At 40.4% G+C, this 17184-nt stretch overlaps 1 protein-coding gene across 5 annotated transcripts in view; it reads left to right on the forward strand.

The window, feature by feature from the left end:
• Nucleotides 1-17184, forward strand: part of dlgap4b (discs, large (Drosophila) homolog-associated protein 4b) — a 115127-nt gene that overhangs the window by 28606 nt on the left and 69337 nt on the right. For all 5 annotated transcript variants that reach the window (XM_034585695.1, XM_034585690.1, XM_034585692.1 and 2 more), the window contains exon 2: nucleotides 4041-4108. The gene's annotated coding sequence lies outside the window, so the exon portion shown is untranslated. The remainder of the gene's footprint in view (nucleotides 1-4040; nucleotides 4109-17184) is intronic.

Raw genomic sequence — 17184 nt, forward strand, 5'->3', positions numbered from 1 at the left:
CCAACTGGTTACCCCAGCTGAGGCTCCACTCCTGTCACTGATACAAGATAGGAGAGGAACAGTGGGTAAATACTCCACATCCAAAGTAGATTATGGGGCATGACTCCCTTGCTGCACTGCCTGAGTCAGACTACCTTTATAGAAGGCCCAACTGGGAAATAAAAAAGAATGATGGCATGCAGGAGAGAGCGAGAAAAAGGAGTATGATCTCATATTTGTTTATCTGAAAATAGACTTCTTCCTATCGATATCTCAGGGAAGTAGTCACTGTTTGCTTTATGCCTTTTGGAATATGAGTATAAAGAGAAAAGAGACAAAGGTTTTTCTGTGTTGATTTACAAAGCAGCCTAGTCAGTCAGATCAAAGCAGGATGTAGAGTGATCAACTGCGAGTGTTAGCGGAAAGACGGAAGAAAATCAGATGGATAAAACAAGATGGATGCCCAGGGTTTATGGGAAAGCAGTTAGTTAAAGTGGTAAAAGAGAGACGTCAGTAGGTTAATGGGAAAGCAGCAGAGATGATGGGAGATAGAGAAGCGGGTGAGGAGCAGCAGAGACACTGTATGGCCTCTAGTTAAAACATTTACTGTAGATCTGGCTGGCTCAGACACAGGAAAGCTAGGCTAATGCTTATGTGTCACAGGAAAGCTGGGCTAATGTTTCCTCAGTGAGTCCCTGCTGCATTCAGGCCTCCAGGTTACTGTTACTGTTAGCACAACTCACGCCTTGAGAAATCAAAACAGCATGAGCCACAATGAAGGGTTTAGCTCATACACACGGGCAAACCAAGCCTGCAGTCAGACTCTGCTGTGGGGGTCTGTCACTAATCGCTGCTCAGTCAGTAGTACATTTTTATTTCTTATTTCTGCCTCAGATGACCCTCTAAAGCTAGAGCTATGCGCAATTTCATCAGAATTAATGACAATGTATGAAACTGCACCACATCAACACATTGCTTTAGATACTAAGGTAATCTGTGGAGTATTTGTTGTACATTTCATCAAGGCCTAACATCATGTTAAATGTCTCTACTACCTTGTAAAAGAAACCTTGCCTAGCTTTGCCCCCCTGTCACTCTCTCTCACACACAATAACATTGACTTGTCTGTCATAGTCAAATCTAAATTACATTTCATTTAGCTGACGCATTTATCCAAAGTGGCTTACAATAAGTGCATTTAACCATGAGGGTACAAACCCAGAACAACAAGAATCAAGTAAGTACAATTTGCTTCAAGAAAGCCAAACTACAAAGTCCTATATGTAAGTGCCATATAAGTGCTACTATATATATATATATATATATATATATATATATATATATATATATATATATATATATATATATATATAGTTTTTTGATAAAAAAAATGTTATCCAAGGTGTAGTTGGAAGAGATGTGTCTTTAGTCTGCGGCAGAAGATGTGTAGACTTTCTGCTGTACTGATGTCAATGGGGAGCTTGTTCCACCATTTAGGAGCCAGGACAGCAAAGAGTCATGATTTTGTTGAGTGGCTAGGTGTCCCTCGCAGTGAGGGAGCAACAAGCCGATTGGCAGATGCAGAGCGGAGTGAACAGGCTGGGGTGGAAGGTTTGTCCATGTCCTGGATGTAGACTGGACCCGATCCGTTCACAGCACGGTACGCAAGTACTTATGTTTTGAAACGGATGCGGACAGCCACTGGTAACCAGTGAAGGGAGCGGAGATAGTATAGGCGTGAGATGACCAGAGCCTTCTGAATGAGAAGGGGACGTATTCTCCTGATGTTGTGCAGCTTGTATCTACAGGAACGGGTTGTTGCAGTAATGTTGGCAGTAAGGGAGAGTTGACTGTCGAGTGTCACACCCAGGTTCCTAGCAGTCTGGGTGGGGGCTACCAAATGGCCATTGGCAGCACCTGGAGAAATCACGTTGCCCACTGGACTTTTAAAACATCAGTAAATGTTTTACAATCCTCGGCAGGCAGGGAGAACTCGTCATAACACCTGCTCTCTCTGTCATTCAGTGCACTGTATTTGTGATCATACATTTTTTTTAAATATACCTTTGTCATGTAGATACATGAACCCATTAAGTCCTTTGCAAATATTGTCATAGTGGAACAGTGCAGTCTATGCACATAAACATATGGACACCACAGCTGACTTCTGGCTAATGAAAGATCAACCCAGTGGTGGAGCACAAAATGATCTAAGGAGCAAATGAGGTCAGACATTCAGCCCTCATCAGAAACCACTGGGGAGCTGCAGCTTCCTGAAGTGGTGAGGTGAGGTGAGGGTCGCTGATCAATCGCAGCTCTGTGACACACAAAGGTTAAATTAGGTTTCGATGAGGGAGAGACTTTGAGCACATATTACTGCCAATGCTCAAAATCTTCTAAAGCAATTTATTCACATATCACACCCTCATTTCACATGTAGTAGCTACAAAGTCATTTCATTTTTCATTAGCGTCCAGACAGCACTGACCAAGAGACTGTGTGTGTGTGTGTGTGTGTGTGTGTGTGTGTGTGTGTGTGTGTGTGTGTGTGTGTGTGTGTGTGTGTGTGTGTGTGTGTGTGTGTGAGAGAGAGAGAACGAGTGAGGAAGGCAAACAAAATGAATTCATTATCTTCCAAACAGGACTCAGAGCAGGTTCCTCCTGCCTCTCTCTCTCTCTGCAGGCAACATACTCTCTGACCTAATGCCCCTGACCCACTGCTTGACAAATGTTGTGGGGCTCCACATCTCTAATGGTGGACTTACTACACTGATACACATTAAACGAGGCAGGTTCTCTACTTTACCCAAGTGTGAGTGGTGAGACAGCAGTGTTCACAACAGAAAACTTTCTTTCACATTGAGCTGTGCGTATTACAGTGATACAGTGATCGTATCAGTTGCAGGTACGGACTGAAACAATAATTCAGGCTGAGAATTTGACTCCATTTCAGGCCAACCTAACATAAACCTGAGCCTGTAGACTAACCCTGTTTGTTTATAATTTAAAAACATTAGGTAGATGAAATATCCCACAGGTCACTGCGAATTTTCATTAAACGGTGCTCTAGACTGGAATAATACAGTTACATTTTTCAGTCCTGATGTAGAGTGATCACAGTGAAAGTCTCTCGTCCGATGTATTGTGACTCAGCTATCAGCACGGCTCATTCACACCGGTTATGAGAAGGATTCGGATGTAATCAGATCAGAAAAAAATAACTTCAGAATTGTGCAGGAAAAGATCTTAAATAACAGAGGATACCCTTTATGGTGTGGCAGGTCCAAATGAACCACAGCAGCAGCTCTCCTTAGGAAATAATCAGGCCAATATTTCTGCTCGTGTCAGACAGACTGTAGTTTACTGTTGGGCCTGCGTCACACTCGGCTGCAATGGATGAAGGCTGTAATATTTAACGACAGAGTGCAATGGCGGCCGAAATTAGGGTCTGTTTTATGCTGTCAGTGGGATGTTTGCCCTGAAACTGCAGTATAGACCTCTGCAGTATTTTGTTTAAGCATCTATGATAGAGGCATTCGTTTTATCTTAGTGAAGGTCTGTTGTGTCACAGTGTCTGAAAAATAAACCCCAGGTACGAAACATAATTTTAAAAGATAAAATAGGAGTTTAGAGACCTACCTCTTTATTTTTTATAGTACACAGTGAAGCTTTGCCTTTATACTGTTGCTGAACAATATCCAAAAGTTATTTTATGTTTCTGCTGATTCACGATGTGGTTTCCTGGAGTCTTATTGCCTCAGGAAGCATGTTCCTAATCTAATCTATGGTTTTTAATTGAAATACTTTATCTCTCAAGATGTGCCTGTTGCCTATCTCCAAAAACTCTAATTGATTTTCCAAATAAATGAAAATGTTGTCAGGACAATAAGCAGTTTTGGAGACAATGAAACATATTATCAAAGGACCATAAGAATGTCCATATTTGCATATCAAAAATCCATAGATACTAAATTTAAATCGACGGAGCCTGAAGACATTTTCTGTGTTAGATGTACAGATTGTTATGATGAGTGAACCTGATGAGTCGTCTTTGTGTTGTAGGATTTCTTCCTCTTGGAGCCTGGTTCTTCTCTGACGTCAGCGACAGACCCTCCAGTCCCAACAATCAGGTACGGCACATTTGAGCCTCTGTTTTTCTTCAACCCATGGGCTGTGATATTCTGTCTTCATTTAATGACTTTGTTTACATCTTCAGCCCAGTTGTGAATGTGACTATAGAGCTCGTGCTAATGAGACAGTGTTCTCCTTGATGTTGTTACTTGACATATTGAAAGGCCTTAACTGCCAGTAGAATTAGCTCATAGGCTTCAGAAAGATGGCACGCCTTGACCTTGTCCAGATTGAACTACGATGCGTCTTCAGGGCATTGAGGCTGAACCCGGCCGTCAAACAGAAAACGAGTCCGAAGCTGTGGAAGGCAGAACTTGTCGTCCTTTGTGCGGGCTAATAAATCTCTGAGGGCTTTTGTTTGCTTAGACCAAAAACTGATCAGAATTGAAATGTCAGTGTATTTGATGCTAAGTAGTTTGAATGTAACATGAGTTACAGTAACTGCACCACTGCCGTGTGGTTGCATCTATGAAAGGGCATGTTTTGTCATGCAGACGCATGCACAATGTTGCCTGCAGAGCAGCGAGCGCCGACGGAACAAAGCCGCGGTGCTCAGCATCATGAGTGTCCTCTGTGGGCTTCCCTGAGGTCCAACTCTGAACTCTTGATTTCACACTGGATTAATTTCAATCTGAGCAAATATCTCTTCTGTAATACTGTCTATGGGAGAGCACAGTGCTGAGCAGACAACTATGTGAAGGAACTCTGCCTTCTTTACTTACAGTAGAGCCACTGCTTTCACTTCTTCCTATTAAAACAAGCCCTTTGTTTGCACTACAAAATAAAACTGTACATTTGTGGAAAGGACCTGAGGGGAAATGGAGAGAGTGCTGGGAGGAGTCATGACTGTGTACCTTGTTAAATTTCCAGTGACATTGATAATCCCTCTGGGGTTTTTTTCTTGCTTTTTTCATGCTTCCTAAAAACAAATCAATAACCTTTCTGCAGCTGATGCATTAGTGATGTTTTTGCTCCACCGAGCTGCTCGCTGCACAAAGTCCTACATAACAGTGGCCCATTCATCCGGGCACACTGAAAGCATCAAAGGGTGAAAAGTTTAAAAGCTGAACTATTTTTACAGTCTGGCATTCAAAAGAAGTACCTTTAATAATATTTGAGCAAATGCTGACCTCTGCACATATTGATTGGATCAATATTACCTCAAAAAACGACACTGTAGGGAGGGATCATATAGAAAGCAGCAGAGGGCAGGAGCTCCTCAAAATAAGAAAATCGTTTTCAGTGTGTTGGCGATGTGAGCAGCAGAAGAAATATCAGCCAACAAAACTTTCAGTGGTATTTGCAGTCACTGAAACACTTTTAGACTTTTATAAGAATCTTTTCACACTTTTTAAACTAATCAAAAGCATCATCGGCAGTTTTTTTTTCATTCAAGAAAAAAATAAACATTAATGCTCAAAACATATCTGCTGTATTTTGACTTCACAAAAAAGCCTCTACTTAGTTAACAAATACAAGTAGTCGCAAATATCTACATGACACAACCCTACTTATTATGCCTCTGCGCAGGTGACAACCAGAAGCCATCTTTTCGGGTTGACTGTCTGTCCATCCGTCTTGTGAACACAATATCTCAAGAATACCTTAAGTGTATATTTTTATTTCTGTATAAATATTCACTTTGGTTTACGGGTACACTGATAAGAGTTTGGAGGTCAAAGGTCAAGGTCAGTGTTGCCTAACAAACCAAGGTTTTGGTGTTGTGAACGCAACATCCCAGGCACACCAATTTCTTCAAATTTTATTACAAACTCTCCGATGGACTTCATTTTTTACAAATAAATGGCCATAAGAATCACCAACATATACCAATCAGAAACAACATTAGAACCATTTGCTTGTTTTAATGTCGTGACTGTGGCTGATCAGAGTAGGATTATAAAAATAGTGAGCTTATAAATACATTAGACTGTATATAAAGTAGAATCTAATACTAGCCTAGGCTAAATATCATAGCTTACAATATATGCTCTTTATATACACATCAAAACAATACTAAAATAGGTAAGTGGTTTCAATGTGGCTGATCTGTGTACATTATATTCCATGTTAGTGAACAATGGATATTAAATACTGTGTATATTTTCATATTTTCTGTGAGTGGGCTTGAGTTGCATTGAGGACATTTGAATTCACTGTTAAATGCTAAGTGTGCATATGCACAAAACATTTGATTTGAAATTCAAATGATTATTGTTATAAAACATAAATGCTAATTATGCAGTCTCTGTCGGCCTTAGATAACGTGTATTTATCTCCCATTGTTTATGTAAAGCATTTCAGTATGTCAGAGGGAAAGGACAGAGCCGAAGGAGTGCTTGTAATTACGTATGCAGGAGAAGCTATTGTACATGAAGCTGTTGCACAAATACATCCAGTATGTGTGAAAACCAAGGTGAGTTAACTGTCAACATGCACGGTTTAGCAGTGAGAACAGGGAGCGTCCACGTTTCTGACAATATGGCATCATAGTACATTTTGTTAATGTCTCCACAGCCTGAAAGGTATCCATCACTAAATGCCAGAGAGACACGCTGTCCCCCAAGCCATGAACCCATTGCTTTCATTCAGCCCACAATCAATTTGCTCCTCTATCTCCTGAGAGTCACAGTGGTGCATCTTATCTGTGATGCATTGTCGATGTGATCATGTTTTGCTTTCATGTGTCAGGGAAGAATGTACAATTCATCTCCAGCACCGAAAGAAAAAATATTCATTTGGAATCCAAATAAACATTTTTTTGCTCTACTGATAAAGTAAGACTGTCACTGCTCCTGTGAGTATTGGCTTTAGAATTGTTAATGAAGAAAACAAATATCTCAGTATTTTTCCCAGAGCTCAAGATTTTGTCTTCAAATTATTGTTTTGTCTCAACAGTCCAAAATCCCAATGATATTCAGAGATATAAAAAAAATCATTTCCCATATGAGGTGGAACAAGTGAATTGAGTAGTTCTGCGTTTTGCATAGTAAAGGGGACGTCTGATATTTTTTCAACATGGGCCCTACGTTTATAATTGGGTGTGTAAAAAAATGGCACTTTAAAAAGCTTTTCGGAATCGGCTCTGTAGAATCTATATCTCATGAGAACCCTGTGCTCTGTTCATTTGCATAGCGGCTCTGCATTGGTTTTAATGAAGTGGCTTTAGCCAATAGAACAAAAGTGCTGACACTTAGTGCAAGAAGAAGTATATTAGAAGTGTCTATACGATTTTGAAATGCAGCGCTTCATTACTGAGCCTTATACTGGAACAGTGAGTTATTAGACACTAAAAAGGCTTCTGTGCCATGGGTCATCCTCTTGTTTCATTTGCGGGACCATCACTGGGGAAAGAAGACATTATCTCCTACGAGTATTGTAAATGGTCTGTATTTACTGTATATAGCGCTTTTCTACTCCTGCAGACTTTACAGTATAGTTTTTGCCATTCAACCATTCATAGAGTGCAGCACTTTCTCTGTGAGAAGGGGCGATTTTGCGGTTCAGTATTTTGCCCAAGGACACACAGCATGTGGTAAGGGGAAGACACATAGATCAAACCATTGACCTTCTGGTTAGAAGACAACAAGCTCTACCCCCGAGCCACCGATACCACTTGGTGTAGCCGCTCCGTAAGTCTGTTTTAGGATAACATTGGTACTTTTGGTCGTACACTACATCAGATAATTCAACTTTGTACAACCTGGTATTGTTACTGTGAGCTCACTGTCACACTGTCAACTCTTACAGGGTGCTTTTCATACTATGACATGTCAAAATGTCAATTGTGTGTGTGTGTGTGTGTGTGTGTGTGTGTGTGTGTGTGTGTGTGTGTGTGTATTGCATTAACATGGTTTAATCCCCTGCTTGGCTTATTGGATACAAATCCTTCCTAAAGCTTTAAAAGCTCCTTTTCATTTATCTCTCTCTCTCTCTCTCTCTCTCTCTCTCTCTCTCTCTCTCAGTGCCTCTCGTGTCACAACATCTTCAGTTTTATAATCAAACCACATCCGATGATGGTTTCATTGGGTAATTTTACATGTTGGCCAGTTCCTAATTGACATTTTACTTTTTTGGCCATGATAATACTAGAGTCAGGACATGTGCAAACTGGTTTAATGTGCATTGCCAGAAATACTCACAGCATTGCAATAACCTTAAGTAATAACTGTTTAACTACCTGCCTGTAATTTATTTATTAATCTGTGGCACGATTTAACACCACCAGTTTTGATTAAGCTGTTTATAACACTATAAGCACCTGATGTCTGGTCATGTTTTGCACATAGTAAGCATATATGAATACATATTTTTCACAAATACTCATGACTTAAAACAATATCTTTTATAATTGGTTCTTATTTTGATAACATTCATCAGGCCTTTTACTGTTTACTTTTTTACTGTCTTTGACGTCGCAGTCATGGATGGGATTTAATTTTTAAATTAAGGAGTGAAACATGAGTGACAAAACCAACTAAAACAAAATACAGGAGGTTGCTTTTCTCATTGGCAATTAACAGAGAGAAACTGCTGCTTGATCGTCAATGAGGAATCAATACTCAGGACTCTCAGTGCACTCTGTAATACACAATACACTCTGTTTTTACAAACTCAATTGTACATTTCTACATCGTAATGTGCTGTAACTTGGCCAAACTTTATGACTAAATGATTTAATACGGCTGCTGGGTGGACTGAGGGGTGATGTGAATGCCATCTTTATTCTCTGTCTCTCCCCACATTCACTATGTATACAGTAGCATTAGACATACCATAATTCATGTGCCCACAACTACAATATCATTTCATTTAATCAACATTTCTGTAAATGTGCCAGTGATAGACAGCTGGCCTCTTTTCATCTGCAGCCCTTTGTCCAGATGTTACTACATATGTGTATCTACATATACAGAACCTAATACATTTGGTCTTGTCTCAGCAAGTACCTCTCTTTGGTCAGAAAATGACAAAGTACTTAAGCAGCAAAGCATTTTCTCTGTGTCTGTGTAACTGTTTGGTGCCGACAGTGTCCTGATTAGCCTTCAACTTCCACCATACACAGTAATGTCTGTGTAAAGTAAATGTAAGTGTTTACCTTCCGAGCCACCACAGCTCCTTCTTCTCAAACACTCATCTGTCTGTAAAGGGACTGGAACAAGAATAGAAAATCATTTAACAGTGATAGGACTATTTCCTGCTCATATTCATGTTGGCCAATGAAAAGAGAAAATGAAATTATCTTCTGTTCCTCTTTTTTCTCCCGATATTTGAAGAGTCTGACTTGGTCATAAGGGTTTCTCAGAGAAAATGAATATCAGGTCAATGTGCCTATTATTAACACGTGGATTCTATTTTAATAGCCTCAGCACCAATTACTGGAGTTCTTCAATATCAGTATCACACAGTGTGACCTAATTAAGGTGGCAGAGACAGATGCTGTAATTTCTCATGTATGATTTCATTACAGATAATATTTGAAGAGAGAAAGTATATTTTAATGTGAACTTGAGCAGAGGGGTGATTAAGAAAAGGCCTTATGAAATGTTAAAAGCACCACAAGGAGGCCATGACCTACTGTCGTGTATATCATCAATGTTATGCTATACAAAATAAGTTGCTCAATGGATTTAGAGTAAACACATACAAAATGTGTCTGCTCATTGTCAACAAATTGAACTATGTCGTCAGCATATTAGCGTATTCACTTCTTTTTCTTCTTCTACTTTTAAATGATGTCTCAAATTCCTGCCACTGGTCCGAACTATTCAAAATCTGAACTTGATCTAAACCGAGAACACCTCTTTTGGTCAGAAACACTTTTGGCCCGTTTGTCTGAAAGGGCCCTATGTTTATGAAACAATCGCCTTTTTTTTCAGTAATTCATTTATCTACAGGCGTGTGCAACAGTTTTATCATTCCTCCCACCATAAGACTGGTTTACCTGTTATTTTTAGCACTAACAAACAGTGATAGAGAAGATATATTTTATTTTATACCTGATGCTACATGTAACAATAGCAAGCTGTAGAGGAAAGCACTGCGACTTCACATCTGAGAGCCGTTGACAGCAGGAGCCACATCCTGTCATTTTCCCTGACTCCTTCCCCTCTGAGAATCTCTCTTCATGATGTCTCACTCCTGCAAATACTTCTCCCTGCCCATTCTGCACTCTCCCTTTCACACAAACCCCTTTCTTTACTCAGCGCGATAAATACTTGCCCCTCTATTTCTTCTCTTTATATCTAGTGACTGCTCTGTATTTTTCCCTCAATCTGCGAGGCCATCTGGTCCTCTCTCCTCAGCCTCAGTCTGTCTGCAGTATCTTTGCTCTCTGAATCCATTTGACAAGATTAATAGACTGAACCTCAGACAGATATAAGCTGCTCATTTTGATAGGGATCGTTGGGAGGGGATGGGTTCAGTGCTCATTGTGAGCAGATGAGCAGGCTTTTTCTTTTTCTTCTTTCCCTCAATGGCAGCTCACCTGGCCAATCAGAAGGATTCATGGTAAAATAAACTACAGCTTTAACATAAGAATTAATCTGAGAGGGAAACGATACATCATCGTGATGTTTCTTGTTTGATATGGACGCATGTCATGCAAACAAGAGTGACCCCTTTTTTCTCCCAGTGTCAGCCGAGGTCACAGACTCACTGAAACCACTCAGCTGGCAGGATAAACTGTAGTCAGATTATATACTGCTGCCAGGTCTGAGATCAGCTGTGACGTTATGTGATGGGGACAGTGTGGAATATATGGAATATATCAACTGCTAAGTACAGTCATGTCTTTGAAACATTTCTATTGTCAAATACCAATTTACATAATCAGGAACATCTGGAATCATCACAGTTTTTCTTTAAGAAAAATGGATTTCTAAGGATTTCTCTGCACTGTGTGTCAGTAAAAATTGTAAAAAGTTTATTCCCCTGTGATCATTTTGAGATTAAACTAGTATAATCGTTCGCAAAAACTTCAGGCCTTAGGCCCTTCAGAAGAGATCATGTCAAACAGAACCAAATAAATATTTCCAAAGGACTTCAGAACAAAAGAAATCAGGACAAAGAAAAAACAAGCACAGGGCAGAATATTTACTTAAGCGATGGTTGGAAAAATGACTAAAAAGAATTCAAAAATGCCGACTGTTGAATCCAATTCAATATAAATTCTCTGCCATAAAGTTTACTGTACATGGTTTTATATGACTGGAAAAGAGCCGTTCATTGAACGATATATTAAGGTCATAGTTAGTACTTGACTGCATTATATTCAGAAGTGTTTAATAATAAACATATAACTGAATTTACACATTTTTGACAATATCAACAAAAACTGATTGTTACGGTCATAAAGGTCGAATTTATGGCAGAGCTGTTACATTAAAGTGCAATAGGTGGTGTGGTTGTACCTAACAATGTGGTCCCTCTGTGTGTATGTTATATTGAAAGAGTAATATCGGTGCTGTGGTATAAATGTGACACTTTCTGTAACAGTCTTTAGTAAGTATCACTCAGTATGAGGGTGTTTGACTGAGTCATGGCCTGTCCGAGGTGCTTTTGTTGCATTTATGAATTGTGTCACAGGTCGTACACAATCTGCAGGCTGGTGGTTTCCCACTGCTAATTGACCTGTTCCCATTTCAGCAACTGCTTCACAGTTTGAACATACTAATGTAATCATGCCCGGTGTGAATGTGCACTTTGCCAGTCCACATTTTAAGATGAAGCCATACATTTGTTTTACTTCTGTATATTTATATTTAAAACATTGTGTGTAGTAGAACATTTTTTCTTTCCCTTTTCCCATTCTGTTCATTATCTTAGTACATCCTGTGACATAAGAGGTCCCACCACCAGTGTGGCTGCCAATGCTCAATAGACTTGTGAGCCCAAATGGCACATATTCCTGTCTCTGTCCTGTTTTTCTCTTATTTTTTCAAAAATAGGAGAAAGTATATATTTTTTATTTTATTACATCACACTCACAGCACATGCGCTCCTCTTGGAAAATTAAGATTTGACATTCAAACCAGGGCAAACACTTTTCGTTTATGACATAACTCACACCCTTTGGCTAAGCCTAGCACCCAGGTAAACTACACACAAGAGCAATGTGATGATTCACGCATGATGTAAACATTTAACTGCCTTTTTTGTGTTTATTTGCCAAATTATGGTTTCTGCCCCTCCAGAAATACTCAGTTCTTTGATTTTCTCCCACTCATCTCTTCTCACCCTCTACTTGTATTTTCCTTTTCCAGCAAACCAATTTATCATGCATGCTAATTAACGAGGGTGGCCTCAATTAAATTGGTAATTGGACCATATGGAAAAACCAAAGGGAGAGACATCATGGACATACATATATTGTCATACGATTTCTTTGGCAAAAATATCCCTGTTTACACAGCTGCTTTACTTCTTGCTTTTGCTTTATTGGTGCCATATCAAGACACGTGTGAGTTTTAGGATTTTAAACAATTTTTCTTTTACTAACATTTTTAAGACTTTAAGTCTTTTGCTGTCTTCTCCTTCTCCTTCTCCTTATGTGACAATTTGGGGGACAGAATTTCTTGATTTATAAAGCCCAACATAACAGTGGCATGCACTATTTTTAACCAAATATGTTATGTAGAGCACGAGACAGAAGCTGTTGACAGAAAATGGAGCGCGTATAGTACCTTTAAAGGGGTAGTTCACCCAAAAATGAAGATACACTCATTATCTACTCACCGCTATGCAGATGGGGGGACGGGTGTCCACAAAACACTTTTGGAGTTTCAGGGGTCAACAGTGTTGCAGCCAAATCAAATGCAATCGAAGTAACTGGGCTACCACTTCTTCAAAAGTAAAGAAAAATAACAGGAACAAAACTGAAAATGCCTCCATACTGCTCATGTGGTGTCATCCAAGTGTCCTTAAGCCCCGACATTCAAATTCGACTCGAAACAGCGTCATTTTCACCATGATTTTAGCCTAAATGTCCTCTTATATATATATACTCCTAGCCTGGAGCTGCTTTCACACTCACAAGCTGCAGAAGTTGCTAATCTCGTGATCTCGCCTAGAGGAGAAAGCTTGTGCAAGTGAACGTGAACGTGGCTCCTTTTATTTGGTAAAAATCTCTTCAATTTCCTGTGTAATTTAACTTTAAAATCGCTTATGAATTTTTTAATTACCCGTTATTATAACTTAAATTAATTATGTCATGGGTTTTCATTACTGAAGGATACAATCCCTTGAGTTGTTAAATTGTTTTACTACATCATTTGTTTTCTAATCACGTTTACTCGAGTCAACTGAAGATATTTTTCTATAAGCATGTAATGTCCATTCCACAAGTTCATAAATGCACCATTGTTGGTATAAGACAATAATGATGAAGACTATCGTGGCCTCAGGGCCATGACGGCTTTTTCTTGGTATTTCCAGTTCATTAATATGTTAATTTCCTTGAGTTCTGGTTGCCTGCTATGCATGACATACAGTGATTCATAAGGCTGTGTTACTGCTGCATGTGCTTGAAACTGCAGCATTATTGCAGACAAGGACGTGGATGACAAGAAAGACATGAATGGATAGTATTATATTCAACAACAGATGTGAATCTATGAATATCATTTCACATCCCTTTGTGCTGGGGTACTATGACTCAGACCTCTACAGCTCTGCAGGAGAAACTGTAACAGCAGGCTACTCACCTCCACAACTCTTCAGACGGGCAGCTTTTTACAGGCTTTTCTTCTTTTTAATTGGGAGACAGGGACTGTGCAGACAGGGACCTTTATTCTGCGTCAGTAATCGATAGGTGGGGAATATACTACGCTATATTAATGCTTTTGTTCTGAAGAATAGAATATAGGGACTTAGCAGTGATTAACCCTGGTATATGTCAGGCTCCAACTGTAATGTGAATGTGCAAATAACTGACGGACTATACATGCAGCAGTGGAGAGGCTCATTGACAAATAGACAAATCGGTCTGTGGAGGTGAGGGGGCTGGGAGAGCACCCTCACCTGCTATAGAGGATCAATCAGCGCAGGTGAGAGCTGTTAGCTGATTGGTCCTCGTGCTTAAAAGGCAGCATCTGCACTGCCTCAGGACGAACCCAGAGACTCAGACACTGGAGAGACGCCCGGACTGAGCTGCAAAGCCAGTCTACTTTATGTTGGTAGTTAGAGATTTATGTGTATTTGTTAATAAAGATGTTTAAGAGCAACACTTCCGTCTCTGGCTGTGTGTGGGAGAGCCCCGTGGCAAGGTCGAATGGCCACACTGGCTTTGCAGCTCAGTCCGGGCGTCTCTCCAGTGTGTCAGTCTCTCCAGGGTCTGAGTCTCTGGGTTCGTCCTGAGGCAATGCAGACGCTGCCTTTTAAGCACGAGGACCAATCAGCTAACAGCTCTCACCTGCGCTGATTGATCCTCTATAGCAGGTGAGGGTGCTCTCCCAGCCCCCTCACCTCCACACGGTCATTCTCCGTTAGTATGTTTCAGGAGTTGTAAACCTGTTCCCTATCAAGTGCCATTTAATTTTTTATAGCATCCTTCACATGGCTTACTTAATCATTGAACACATACATCACACTAATATCATGTGATGGCTGGAAATGCTTCTCTGTGACAATAATCTGATGTCAGATGGTAGTGATGATGATGCTACTCAGCTGGTTTTAGCCAAAACAACTTGCTGAAACAAGATTCAAACAAAACAGTATTCCAACACACAAACTGGGCGCAATTTGTATAGTTGGGCAATTGTACTGAAATTGGAGCAATTTTTTATGTCCGTTGTTTCACTGCAGACCAGAGAGATTAAACTGAAAATACCCTATCTTGTGCTGTATCAGTAATCTGCTCCGTGACAGTTCTTCAAGAAAAACAGACTCTTTGGAACAATTTTACTTTGTCCAGTGCTGCAGCTCCACAGGGGCAACAAGACCCTTTCTCAAGCTCCTTCTGAGTGAGGTTGCTAATATCTCACTCACCAAACTCTCCCACAAAACTTACCTTCATAACATTGTCTCAGTCAGATTGCGATCTTGTGAAGGCTGCTGCCTGAGCACCCAAACTCTGCCTTAACTTTATCAAAATGCATTTAGCACTGGAACTCATCCAGTTCATCTGCTTGTTTCCAGCTGTTTGTCTCCAGAAATTAGGATCAACAAAAAAAATTAGGATCAGTGTAAGATTTGACATGTAGCATGTATACCTATATATTATTCTAATGTGGTAGATCTTAAATGATGGTTTGTAAATTGGCCCTTTAGAGACAGATCAAACTGTCTTGTGGGTCGTATGCGTCCTGGGGGCTTGAGGTTTCCCACCTCTGATGTGTTTGATGCTTCAGCTGGTCTCTGCTAACAAGACGGGAGCACATCTTGTTTACAGTGTTATTGTTTTGGTCAACTATTGTCACCTCATCCACGTCTAAAGTGATCAACAACTTTGTGATATTTTAGTCTGACAACATCTGAGGCAACAGGAACTTTTTTCTCCTCAAAAAAAGAGAGGACATCAGAAAGCTATAAAAAGCTACAATAAACCCTTCCTGCCAAAATTGTACCATTATTTCAGGAAATAGAACGTGTGTTAATGCCTAAGGGCAAAGATTATTTGGTATATTTTGGTATATTTTATAATACATGACACCATGTATTTTGAATTCCCTCCTAAATCACACAGTGCATGGCTGTGACATTGTTTTCCTCTTATTGTCCTTCTGAGGATGAACACAGAACCGGCTCCTGGTCTGAGAACAAAAAACTGCACAAAGAAAAACATTTTTAAGACGCCATGCACAATTAATCCTCTGGAAGAAATAAAGGTTTAATCCCCTCTCCAAAAGCTGCTGTGCTTTGCTAACTGTAGCGTTATCTACATGTCATTCAACAATGCTTTTTTTTATTTATTACGCTGGACCGGTTTGTACCACCTTTTCTCTGAAACTGGGCTAATGCATTCCTTTGCACCAGAATGAACTATATTAACACTGAATACACAGAGGGTGAACTCTTCTTTCAATTATAATCAACAAGCACCTTTCACCAAGAAGTTCGCAGTGTCCTCCTGATCTAAGGCTGTGGTTTGCAATAAGGCTAACACACTCTGAAATGGTAAATAGACCCTGGGGGTGCTGCGAGGAGATTAAGGCCACGTCAACTGGCTGCAGCTCGAGCTTTGGCATCAACACGTCACTACAGGATGTCAACATGTTAGCCCATGTGCTCAGCTTTATTAAAGCACTGTCTTTCTTTGTGCGTCACACACACACACACACACACATACATCCAATCAGGTTGGCAGCAGGACCAAACTAAGGTCACTGGGTCACATTCCATTGTTACAGTCTCAATCCCTCACCTTTTTTCTGTCTATCTCTACCCTGCTCAGCCCACTAATATCAATATCCCCCCCGACCTCTGTCCGTCGTCTGTCCTCTGTTGTCCACCCCTGTGTCACTCCCCCCCCCCCCCCATCTGTCATTAACTGCTGCTGCAGCATTGTGTCCCAACCCTGTTCAGTGAGCGACAGTGGCCTTCCTGGGCCCATTAGCATGGTACGCTACAGTCTTTCCCGAAACTGAGACACGTGAGTATCACTGGCTTAGGATTTGAAACCACCTGCTGTCTGGTCTAACTCTGTGTTGGATGGATAGAAATGATAATGACGTGGAGAATGATAGGGGGAGTTGTGGAGTTTATATTCATGTGAATGTGGCATTTTTTGTTTGTTTATTTCCCTAATTTTTTTGTTGTCTCTGAGCCACAGTTGACCATGACCTCCAGAGGTCTATTCCAAGGGAGCAGGGGGAACACATCTGGTGTTTGGATGTGTGTGTACACGTCTGCTTCTCTCTGTGTGTGTGTGTGTGTGTGTGTTTGTGGATAGTGTGTATGTTGAGCATCCCATCTGGCCATGCAAAGAAAAAAACAGGACTGAAGCCTGGAGCGTGCAGTGTCGTGCAGTTCTGTGAAGAAACTCACATCTGTTTCTCTCCCTCACATACACTGGAAAATAAATAAAAACACAAATGTAAACAGCAAAATTTGGGGAAATGTAACTACATATACT

The sequence above is a fragment of the Hippoglossus hippoglossus genome, chromosome 5, assembly GCF_009819705.1.
Source record: "Hippoglossus hippoglossus isolate fHipHip1 chromosome 5, fHipHip1.pri, whole genome shotgun sequence".
In the NCBI taxonomy this organism is placed as follows: Eukaryota; Metazoa; Chordata; class Actinopteri; order Pleuronectiformes; family Pleuronectidae; genus Hippoglossus; species Hippoglossus hippoglossus.